We start from the raw sequence: 12,500 nt of genomic DNA, 5'->3' as shown, positions 1-12,500 counted from the left end.
GTAGCCCAGACTGTCCTGACTGGATGGAAGTTTCAGGTACAATTATAGTTATCTTTCCGTTTTCCTATTATTGTTTTCATAATTATATTTTTGTTTTCCTAAGCCCGTTGATAAGACCATATAGCAGGCTTTGGTGTGTGTGTCTGTGTGAGAGGGGGGGGGGGGGCGGTTTCACTTTCATTTGAATGCGTCAACATATGCTGCAAGAAATAGCACATAGAATACACCATTTTACATTCAGGTGGTTTCAGGTGCCCTTGCTGATGATCCTTCTAATGCCTTCCCAGTTGAACAGCAGCCTGCAACTATCAACAACACACCCAATGACTTCAATATCATACTTCCTATTGATAACATCACGACAGTTGCAAAAACCTCATTAGTTGATGAAGCGTTACCGACAACTATCCTTGCAGACACTCCTTTGACCTACAAAATTGTTTCCGGTGGAACAAGAAAAGGTTGCTTTCTCCTCGCTTATTCATTGGCTTTTACGTACACCAGGAAGTGAGAGTCGTCTGTATCAGTAACATGGCTATACAGCTACAGTGGTAAAAAGTGTTATGCAACAATTTCACAGCAAGTAAGAACAATGAACTTCAAAGTGGACACCACCAACACACACATCCTAAGGATCCTGGTGCTGACTCAAAGTATCAACACGAGCTTTCATTAAAAGGCAGCTTTGGAATGCCCATTCGCATCATCTTCCCTACCAAATATAAACACTCTAGTCACATGCACCAATCGGGTCAGAGAAGGACAACGTCCAAAACACCCTGAATATACCAGGTTTGAATTAAATAGAGATCATGTTCCCCAGGACTTTCCTCAAGCTGATCTATTTGAAAATGGACAACGGCATCTCATATTTGCAACGTCTATTCAGTTGCAACACATGTCCAAGTCTAAAACTTGGTACATTGAATGGCACTTTTAAACTTGTTCGTACTCCTTTTGTTCAACTTTTAAGTATCCACAGATTTATAAAGAAAGATGAAATTTTGAAACAGGTTTCATTGTGCTTTGTCCTAATGTCAAGAAGAAAGAAAATGACTACGTAGCTGTCTTCAGAAAAATCACAGAGTTAACACCTGAAACCAGTTAGTGAGGCTGTTGTGGATTTTGAGAAAACACTATGGTCGGCAGTGCGAGTGTGCCTTCCCGAGGCTTCGATTCATGGCTGCTGGTTTCACTGGGCCCAAGGAATGTATCGAACAGTAAAAATACTAGGTCTACAAAATGCCTATATTAAACAACTCGCTGTAAGACTATTCATTCAGCAGTTAATAGCGCTGACAAACTTATCTCCATCACATATAGAGCCAGCTTTTCGCCATATCACTAGCCAGCCACTTCCTGGTCAACGATTAAAAGATCTTATTACTTAATATAATAAAATATGGATCAGGAGCAGTTACAAACGCCCTGTTTGGACTAACAACGATGTAGAGAGGTGGCACCATGCGATTAACAGAGTAGCAAAAACCACTTCAATTAACATGTACTTCTTAATAGTATTCTCCATGATGAAGCCAGTACAATTCCCATCATTGTAAAACTAGTTAAACAAAAGAAAATGCACAGATACCAAAGGAACCATGCTGTCAAAAAGCAAATTGACCTTGATGACCTCTGGATGAAATATGATAACAAATTCATATCAACATCAGACTTTCTAAACCGCTGTGCCGAACTGATGGATCATATCGATGAATAAAAATGTATCAACAATGTAGCATGCCTGAATTCTATTGCTTGACAACTTTTAATTATTGTATACAATTTCAATATGTTTATGGTTTTGTGCTTTATTTCCTTGTGTATTCTTATTTCCTTACTTGGTATCTGGTGCATGGCAGCCTTGTTTGGTGCATACAAGCCAAAGTAGTGGTACATAAGAGCCAGTAAATAGCAGCCCAACAATGGGACATGTAAGCCGAACAAGTGGTACGTAGGAGCCTGTACATAGCAGCCGACGGTACATAGCAACTAGCATTCGATTGCGTGGATGAACCTGATTTCATTTCTCTTGTCCTATAGTATTATGACGATGATGATAATGATAGTGATGATATAGACTACCAATCAAGTGAGGCAGGTGTAGCAGATTGTCACGAAATTATCTGTCTGCCACCGAATGTTGTGTCTGCCAGAGAGTTGTGGTATTGGTCTGGAAGGCCTGTTGGCCCTTGTGTGGACAAAGAGGTCCACACATAAAAAAAATATTTGTTTTGGTGTGCGGGTAATTTCAAGTTTGTTAGGGTTTTTCATTTGAGTGTTGTTACGTTTTTTTCGTATATTTATTAAGTTAAAGATTAGTTTTAAGTGTAATTATTTTGGTTGTGGATGGTTGTATGTTGAGTATTGTAGTTTTAAGAAATATAGTTGTAAGGTTATGTTTTTTTTTTCTTTTTGACCTTTTCTCTAAGAATCTGGTTTTAGATAACATTGAGACATTTGTCAGTTAGAGTGATTCAAGGGTGTGGGTGTTGCTTTTGTGTGCATCCCGCCACAGCTTAGAGGTAGCCTTCCCAGTAAACAGCTTAAACTTTCGGGTCCGAGTTGAGGTTGATATGCCATGCGAATGACAGCCGAACACGTTAGTACTCAACTAGCCAGGAAGGTTTTGAATTATTGGAAATCTGCAATTTTTTAGAGCCCTACTCTTTTCTGGGCTCTGCGTTATATATCTTTCAATACATTATATATATTAGATAATATAAATAAAAAAGAATTATGTTTTCTTATTCGATATCATTCTATAAAGAATATTAAATTTAATCATTATACATAAACAGAAACACACACATACAAAAATACACACACACACACACACACACACATATATATATATATATTATACATACATACATATATATATATATATATATATACCGGTATATAAGCATTTGAATTCAAAAAAAATAAAAAATGAAAAAGAGCTTTAAAGGAAAAATTTAAATGTTTTTCTGCACTCTCAATCTTAACTTATGGCAGTCATTGCTTGAAGTATATCCAAAGGCTAAAAGTACTTAAAGTTAGGGTTTTAAACACAAAATTTATTATCCATGACCTTTTTTTCGATTTTAACTGATCTATCATGGTACCATGTCCTTCCTTCGAATTAGCACGATGTTATTGGTCACTCGTTTGTAATGGTCTCATCAGGCACCACTGTACACAATAAAGCAATGCAAAAACTAGTAAGATGGAATTCGATGCTCGTTTTCAATGTATTTGGCTGTACTGTATTCTTGCTCATAATCTTTCAAAGTTTTTCCTCTTCTGTTGATGACAGAGATTCATTGATGCAGTCGCTTGTGCAAAACAACACGGCTGGCCAGATGGCCTTATCGTAGACATATTTGGGCTCGAATTTTGTTAATGGAGCACAAACTTTACTCTTTGTATGTTAAAGAACTTGCTTTATGATGTTTCATCCAAAGCTTCAAATATAAGATTTCATTTGTATTTTTTGTATAGTCTTTCAAACACCGCCGAAAGAGCAAAGGATCCGACAGGTCCACAATGCTCATGATTAAATGATAATATTCCAATGTACCACGAAATTCTTGTTTACAGTATGCTGAATACGAGTTACTGACTGGATTTAAAAGTATATGCAGTGCTTCCTTTTATCAATCATTTGTAAGGATGCATGGTCATTAACATTATTTACTCTTCTCATAACTATTTGATCGGGGAATGAAACTTTAAAATTTCCTGACTATCTTTAGATGGCAATATCATATAAAACTGCAAAGTATCGGCAGAGAGATTGAATGAGGCAGCATTTACACCCATAAAATCTACTTTTTCTCATACAGACAAACATTGTTTTACATGAAAAACAGAAATATGTAACAAGTGATCGTGGGCAAGAAACAATCTACCTACAGGACTCAATTGGCTTGCGGACAAGTAGTTTCACCACCCTAATCTAGAATTTCAATAAGCTTTTGACAAACGCCTTCCCCAAAAAAAAGTATTGTTAATATTAGGACACTAGGTATCATTAATGAGCCAGCTGAATAGATCGAAGAATGCCCGAAAAACGGAAAACAAAGAGTTGTAATCAAGGGAAAAACCTCAAAGTGGGTAGCTGCTATAAGTGGATAACCTCATGTACTGGTCACCGGTATACTAATAATTCTGATATATATTAACAACATAGATTTAGAATTAAATGGTGGAATCGCCAATTTTGCCAACGATACTACACTGGGCATAACGCGGCGAACTTAGAAGATGAATGAGCATAAGAGAGAATATAATCAACTTGGTAGAAGAGTTCAGAAAATGCAAATGCCTTCCAACAGTCGGAAATGTAAATTTAAGCACATAGATTATAGTAACCAATAAAAAGGTTACTCAGTGCTGGATAATGAATATAGACTGAGTGCCACGAGGAACATTTTGACATCATTATCAGCAAGGAATTGAAGTTCACTAAAAAAGTAAAAAGAGCATAACAGTAGAAAATACAACAAATAAACAAATAGGATATATTAAGAGGTAATTCAATTAGAGAACAAAATGTTTGTCCTGCAACTGTACACATTAGTAAGACCACATCTAGAGTAGGGGTGTCCAATTCTGAGCTCTAAGTATCCAAATTGATGTAGATAGACTAAAGGCGGAACAAGCTACGGCCAACGAACGAGTCCCAGCTCTAAAATAATATGAATACAGATGGAGATGGAACTGTAGAACTTTTCCGATCTAAAACCTCTATGATTAAGAGGACTGCTAATATATATATATATATATATATATATACATATATATATATATATATATATATGTGTGTGTGTGTGTGTGTGTGCGTGTGACAATAAAGTAGCTGGGAAATGGCCAACAGTTTGTAGATACATGTATGGACCCAGGAGGGTGTGATAGGTGCTCTGAAAAAGGGGAGTTTTTTTTTTTATATAAATCTTTATAACTATGAATAGGTATCGGGATTTCACCAGTCTTAAAAGGAATTGTGCTCATGAGCTACACCACAACTAAAATGATATCTACTAATATGTATAATTTGTTAGTCTCCATATGTTTTTTATTTAAATATATTATAAACAATAATAAAAAAAATACTGAAGAGGTACCAAAGCCCATCTGCAAATTAAAGATTATTACAAATAATTGGAAAAACATTTATAAATAAGAAAAGTCTCATTCTTCAAAGCTAATATAAATTCATGTTCACAGTTTAATTTTTTCTTTATTTGTGTTTGTGCAACAATTACTGAAAGTAAAGGGACGCGGGAGGTGAATAACACTCAAAACAAATTTTATGAGAGGCGATAAAAAAAACAATTATTTTTTTCCCTAATATTAAAAAACTTCCGATTAATAAATTCAATAGCTAATGGCTATTTTTTTTTTTTTTTTTGGGGGGGGGGGTTTAATTGAAGTAATTCATATTATTTGAAAACTGGAATGTGTTACAAAATCTGCAATAAGTTGCTATTTAGTACTATATTTCGGGAAAAATAAAACTAAAAAATTTTTATTTTTTTATTTACGATGTTCTTGATGATATTTTCATTGAAAAAGCTTTGTATTATTATTATTATTATTATTATTATTATTATTATTATTATTATTATTATTATTATTATTATCGATATGGTTGTTTTATGATGTTACTAATTTCTTTTATAAAAGTCTCGTAACTAAATCATTAGGAAATAGTGAGAATATAAGCATCATAAATGTTTAGTAATCAGCCATAACCAATGATGTGATTCAGAGACATTTGAAACCTTCTCTGAAATATTAACATTTATCAATGTAAAAAGTCCTTTTGATACAGAAATAAAACTCTTCAAGTTATATATTTTTTTTAATACTGAAAACTCTATGTCGAAGATTTCGCCATGAAACCTGATTAACGTCTACAAAAAAAATCTTCAATATTCAAACTATATTTCTTATAAGAAATCACCTTGGAGATACTCAATAAAAAAAAAAATAACTTTGCCAAGGGAATAAATTTCCAGATTGTAATAGGATTTTCATCGCATTAAGGAAAAAATATCTTGAAACAGTAATTATTAATGCCTTTTGAGACATTTAATGAATTCTCAAAACATATAGGTAAAGGCTACTTATGCATACTGAGCTATAAGGTCACAACTAACTTTTCAGAAATTTTTTGTCCAACAGTTTTCAATTCAAGGACTTGCCAGTAATTTCCGAATACATATCGTCTATCTCTCTCTCTCTCTCTCTCTCTCTCTCTCTCTCTCTCTCCCCGGAGTTTATTTTTAAATATTTCAGTGGATATAATTCTATTTTTCAAAGGTTTCTTAGTATACAGAGGTAATTTGCTATCTATTACTCCGGAATAAAAAATATGCATACCCATGCTATATATAACTTTAGGCTCTCTCTCTCTCTCTCTCCTCTCTCTCTCTCTCTCTCTCTATATATATATATATATATATATATATTATATATATATATATATATATATAATTATGTCGTGACATCTTTGTAATTATCAACTTCATATTAAGCCTCCACCCACCGCCATCTGTTGTTGGGATCTGTCTCCCGACTTCAATTTTAGTCCTTGTTTTCCTAGCACTGCTAGTGAATTATTGTAAAATTACTTGTTATTTTTATTTATGATCATTGCGAAAAGTAACTTAACAGTTTTCCATGCTTCGGAAAGGGAGAGCTCCATAACATTAGGGGGTAAATACTTTTTTCCTAATGTAAAGTATTTTGATACTTTGCCACTTTTTATAGTGAGAAGGGAGTAATATACTTTTAATTATACTTATGGTTGTATCTATCCTACGGTAACCTTTGGAGGCATATAATAATTTTTTGATCATGAGCGACAACTAAAAAAAGACAGAGGTTAAGATCAAGAAAAAACGGAAATTCACTACATTGGGGGCCTGGCCGGGATCTAAAGTGATCTGAAGGGATCTGAAGTGATCTGAAGTTATATGAAGGGATCTGAAGTGATATGAAGTGATTTAAGCTTGTTAGTGTAGTGATCGAATTTTGTGAATTTCCGTTAGTGTACAGTCAATACCAATACCTCCACCATTGTTGAGCTCTTCCTTCTGCGATCTAGTTGTCGTACTGTATATGTCATCGCAAGTAATACTGATAGTTTGGAGGAAGTGCAGCGCAAGGAATCGGAACTTAGTCGCCATTCTGTTGCCTTGACGTTGCCGACAATCGTTTTTTTTTTTTTTTTTTTTTTTTTTTTGCGTTTCTTAGTCACCCCAGACGTTATAGAATGCTTCTGGATTAATTTCGTTCATAGGATACTCATCCCCTCTTGCCGATTGTTTGGAAGAAGTGTAGTGCAAGGAATCACTATTGCATTCTTTAATAACCCCACACATATTGGACCACTTAGGGTAACCATCCCCTCTCATCATTCAGGGATTAATTTTCTTCTGGGATTACTGTCCTTTTACAGAATACGAGAACCCGGGAACACATTTTCCTAGTGCTTTGTTAAGTGAGTTTTATGAATGTGATTTTTTACAACCTCAGTGTACGTTCCTTAGTGTATTTTACATAGTAAAGTGATAGTTTAGTGAAAGTGACGTTGTGCAACTTCCAGTGTATGTTAATTATTTTTGTATACTTAAGTGAGTTTTTGTGAAAAGTGACGATAACTAGTGCATCATGCGTAGTTAGTGATAGTTTCGAAAATCTTAGTGATGTGTCTTGTTTCTGTGCTTTCGTTAGGGTAACATTCGGTAGCAGTTCCATGAAATCTTTATTGACAGTTAGTATATATTTCTTTGAAATGGTAATATATTCATACTCGTGAGAGTAAGTGTTAGTGACTCAGTGATTTATTGACCTAGTGTTAGTGATTCGGTGAATCAACCATAAAGGGATAGAGATTCAATACTTCTGCAGTTCAGCCAGTGGTGATTCAGTGTTTAGCGATAGTGATACAGTGAATCGGTGACAGTGACTCTGAAAGTGCCCGTAGTGGACTAAAGCACTTTTTGTGATCGCCATGTCTTTCAATGTGGAGAAGTTTTTTGAGGACCTTCTTATCGTTGAAAACGACCTGCGAAAGATTGCTGAGCAAGCAAGGATTCCTGTATTGCCCTCCATGGTGAAAGCAGAACTGCTGGGTAGAGTTTTGATTTCCTGGTAGCCAAAGCTTCTGTTTCATCAGAAAAAACTGCTTCCCTGCCCCTTACATTAGGGAGAGGCGTAGCTATGGCTATAGAGGATCCAAAATTGGTGAAGCTCAAGTTGTAGCTTGTATTGGGGAGAGAGAAAAAGGCAGCTCGTCAAGCTGAATATGAGCAGAAAGAAAGGATGATGCCTTGGAACGACAAGAAAGAGAAGAAAAGATAAATATGGAGAGACAGCTAGCCAATATCAGGTTGAATGTGAAAGGGAAAGAAAGAGAGAGAGAGAGAGAGAGAGAGAGAGAGAGAGAGAGAGAGAGAGAGCTTGGCAAATGTTTTTCCATCACTAAAGCTTTTTAACTACTACCCCCGTTTGATGAAAAAGAACCAGATGTGTTTTTTGGTATTTTTGAGGACACAGCCATAACCTTGCATTGGACAGAAGAGCAATATGTTCTACTCATTCGGAGTGCACTCAAAGGCAAGGCTGCTCATATAGCATCGCAAATGTTAGAGGAACGAGATTTCTATTTTCTGAAGAAAGCTGTCCTTGTTGCCTCTACCATTACAGCTGAAGGGTAAGACAAATGTTCAGGAACTTCATGAAAGGAACCACCCAAACTTATTTGGCATTGTTTCATGTCAAATTAAAACAGTTTAAGAAATGGCTAGAAGCTGAAAACAGAACTACCTTTGATCAATTACAGAACTTAATGGCACTAGAGGAAGTTTTGAGGAAATTTCCTTCTAACATTTCTATGTACATCAGAGAATGGCAGGCGAAGGAGGGGAAGAAAGCGGCTCTTCTTGCTGATGAATATCACCTCATCCATAAGCTTAAGAAGCATAACTCTACAGATCAGGCAAGAGTAATATTTATTGTTCCTTCTGTAATCAGAAGGGACATGCCATAAAAGACTGTCCTAACCTCCGATGTCAATTTTCTAAGGTTGTGCAGCCTTCTTAGCAAACAACAGGGAACAGACCAGAGACTACTCAGAGCAAAAGCCAAAGAAGTATTGCTCTCCAATGTTCTCAAGTCACAAATGACTTTTCAGATTTCCTTTGCTCTGGTGCTGTCAATAATTACCCTGTAAAGTTGTTTAAGGTTCAGAGGATTGTCACACACTATAGTGAGTGGTAAATTGAAACCTCTGACTCAGCCTACTGATAGATATGTTACCATCACTGATTTATCCAGTATATTATTGTTACATATGGTTAATATGTATATAGATTGCCCTTACTCTACTGGAAGAACCGAAGTAGCCTTACTGGACAGAGATTTGCCTTGTGAAAAAGCTGATATTTGGCTATGAAATGATTTAGCTGATTGAACTGTCTTACCTAATCTCATCATTTCTAAACCAGAGTGTGTTATAGAAAATGACCAGAACCAACAGGAAGTTCTACCCTGTCAAGCCACCACTCGCTCTTCTGCTACTAAAGCTGCAATTGGAGCTTCCACTGATGACGACACCTCAAACTCCTCGCCGGGCTTAGCAGACTTGGTTGGTATCCATCATGATGATTTCGTCAATCTTCAGATATCAGATGATAGCCTTAAGGATTGCTTCAATAAGATAAAAAAATCCCTCAGATAAGAGCTATAAGTTACCCTTATCTAGAGAATAATATCCTCATGCATCATTACAGGTCTCCCACACTCACTGACAAAGACTCGTGGCGGGACTGTCATCAACTGGTTATATATGGCAACCTCCGATCTTCAATCATGAAATTAGCACCTCTGCTGAGAGGCATCTAGACGCCACGAAGACATACAGGCACCTCCTAGAAGGTTTCTATTGGCCCAGAATGAAGATGGACGTGAAGAGTTTCGTAGAGAGATGTCATATGTGCCAAGTTACCGGAAGGGCCTAATGAAAAGATACCACCAGCCCCTCTAGTGTCCATTGTGGTTCCTAATAAAACTTTTGATAAAATAGTTATAGATTATGTTGGGCGTTTGGCAAAAACTAGCCGGCGTAATGATTATATACTAAGTGTTCTTTGCCCCACTACTAGGTTCCCTCTTGTATTTCCACTTAAAAATATCTCTGCTAGAACCATTATCCAACAGCTGATTAAAGTTTTTATGTTTTTGGTTTTCCTAAGGAACTTCAATGAGATAAAAGTACCAACTTTACCAGTACATTGTTCCAGATTGCTCTCCATCAGTTTAACATCTTTAATGTTTTCTCTTCAGCCTATCATCCTCAGTCCAATGGGGCCTTAGAGAGAGTTCATCAGACTCTTAAGAATTTGCTACGATGCTGCGGAATGGAAACGGAGAAGGAATGGGATAAAGACCTAGACTTACTTCTGTACATGCTTCGTAGCGTACCAAATGGGTCTTCAGGAGTTTCCCCATTCGATATGATGTTTGGACAGACCCAGGTCCAACCTCAGCATGATAAGAGAACAGATACTGAAAGGTTCTAGGAAAGAAAGTCAGGTAAGCCTTCCCCAATACTTGAAGACCTTGGAGGAGAAGTTGTTGTATATCCATGCCATCGCTCGAAAGAACTTGCAGCATGCTCAAGAGCTTATGAAGGATAGATATGACAAGAAGGAAAAGGTAAGAGAGTTTAAGTGTGTAGATAAAGTGCTGGTATATCGCTGCGTACCTGGCTCTCACTTGAGAGAGAAATTCATGGGACCTTATGAGATTATCAGGCGAACCACAAAAACAAATTATATTATTGCAACTCCTGACAGACTTAAGTCTACTCAGCTTGTACATGTGAACTTGATAAAACCCTATCATTAATCTTCCATAGGTATAGTTAATCATATAATTCATGACTTTATATCTGCCAAGCAGAGTTTTTCACTAACGCCTCTTAATTATGAGTCACAAAATGAGATGCAGAATGAGGTGCAGACTCCTACCGAAGTTGGTAGAGAGGTGAGCCATGAGGATGACGAGACTGATTTTAGTGTGAAGTCTACTTTGTCTTGGAAGGATGTGAACAATTCGGAAATACTAAAGTCCCTTCCACAGTTCCTTGACTGTTCGTTCACCCAATCAAAAGAAGGACTTGAGTATACTCATTAGCAAGTATGCATCAATTTCTTCAGATAGGCCTGGAAGTTGCACCAAAGTAAAGCATGATTTTTGTACTAGAACCTAATACAAATCCCTACAGACAATCTTTTTACAGGGTATCTCATCGCCATCTGCCTATCTTGAAACAGGAAGTAGAATATTTACTGGAACATAACCTCGTCAGGCCTAGCACATACCCATAGGCTTCTCCATTCATTCTGGTAAGGAAAGCCAACAATACCTACCGCATGTGTACTGATTATAGAGAACTTAATTTAAAGACTGCTAAAGACTCTTACCCGTTGCCCAGAATAACTGATATAATAGATTCTGTCAGTAATGCAAATATTTACCTCAAATAGACCTGCTGAAAGGCTACTACCAGATTAAGCTAACAGAAAAGGCCAAAGAAGCTTCAGCATTCATCACTCCTTTTGGTTTATTTGAATATAATTTATTGCCATTTGGCTTAACAAATGCCCCAGCTACATTTCAGAGGACTATGCAAGACATCACCAGGGGACTTCCCTATGTATATGTGTACCTGGACGACATTGTTCTAGCAACCACTACCTGGGATGAACTCCCGAGAATACTAACTTCCCTCTTCAAAAGATTAAGAGAGGCAAACTAGACCATCAACCTTGCAAAGAGCTCCTTTGGTAAAGGTCAGGTAACTTATCTTGGTCACATCATAGGCAGTGGCACTCTTGTTCCTAAAGATGTGAACATTGGTGCCATCCAGGAATACCCATAACTAAGGAATAGGAAAGAGCTTAAGACATATTTAGGCATGGTGTCATACTATTCCCGATTTGGCCCAAACTTTTCAACAACCACTGCTCCACTTTTTGCTCTAACTTCAACCAAAGTACCTTTTAAGTGGACATGTAATCCAAACAGGGCCTTTGATCAGCTAAAACTATTTATGATTTCCAAACCACCTCTATAAGTGCCTGATTTCAGCCTGATGCTAGCAACTTCGGTTTTGGTGGTGTTCTTCTACAGGAAATTGTGAGTGATGATGCTGCTTCCTTGCCTCTGTTGGAGAGACTCTTTCCCATAGCCTATCATTCTGGATTCTTCAAAGGGGTACGACTCAGATGGGCTACAGTAGAAAAAGAATTATTCAGTATAATCAACGCAGTGCTACATTTCTGTCCGTATCTGGAGTGAGGAAAATCTCGGGATCACAGAACACAATCGCTGATGCCCTGTTTTGTCAATCTCGGTTCCCTAGGAGTTGAGAGACATTAAGCTTGAAATACATAAATCTCAATCTTATTAGTTATATTCTTAAAATAGTCTTGGATAGT

At 36.7% G+C, this 12,500-nt stretch overlaps 1 pseudogene; it reads left to right on the top strand.

Moving 5' to 3' along the window:
* Positions 1–1,391, top strand: part of LOC137651688 (uncharacterized) — a 1,569-nt pseudogene extending 178 nt beyond the window's left edge.
* Positions 1,392–12,500: the final 11,109 nt, after the last annotated feature.

The sequence above is a fragment of the Palaemon carinicauda genome, chromosome 13 (genome assembly GCF_036898095.1).
Source record: "Palaemon carinicauda isolate YSFRI2023 chromosome 13, ASM3689809v2, whole genome shotgun sequence".
Lineage (NCBI taxonomy): Eukaryota > Metazoa > Arthropoda > Malacostraca > Decapoda > Palaemonidae > Palaemon > Palaemon carinicauda.
The sequence above is the reverse complement of the archived record's forward strand: the minus strand, read 5'-3'. Positions and strand labels throughout refer to the sequence as shown.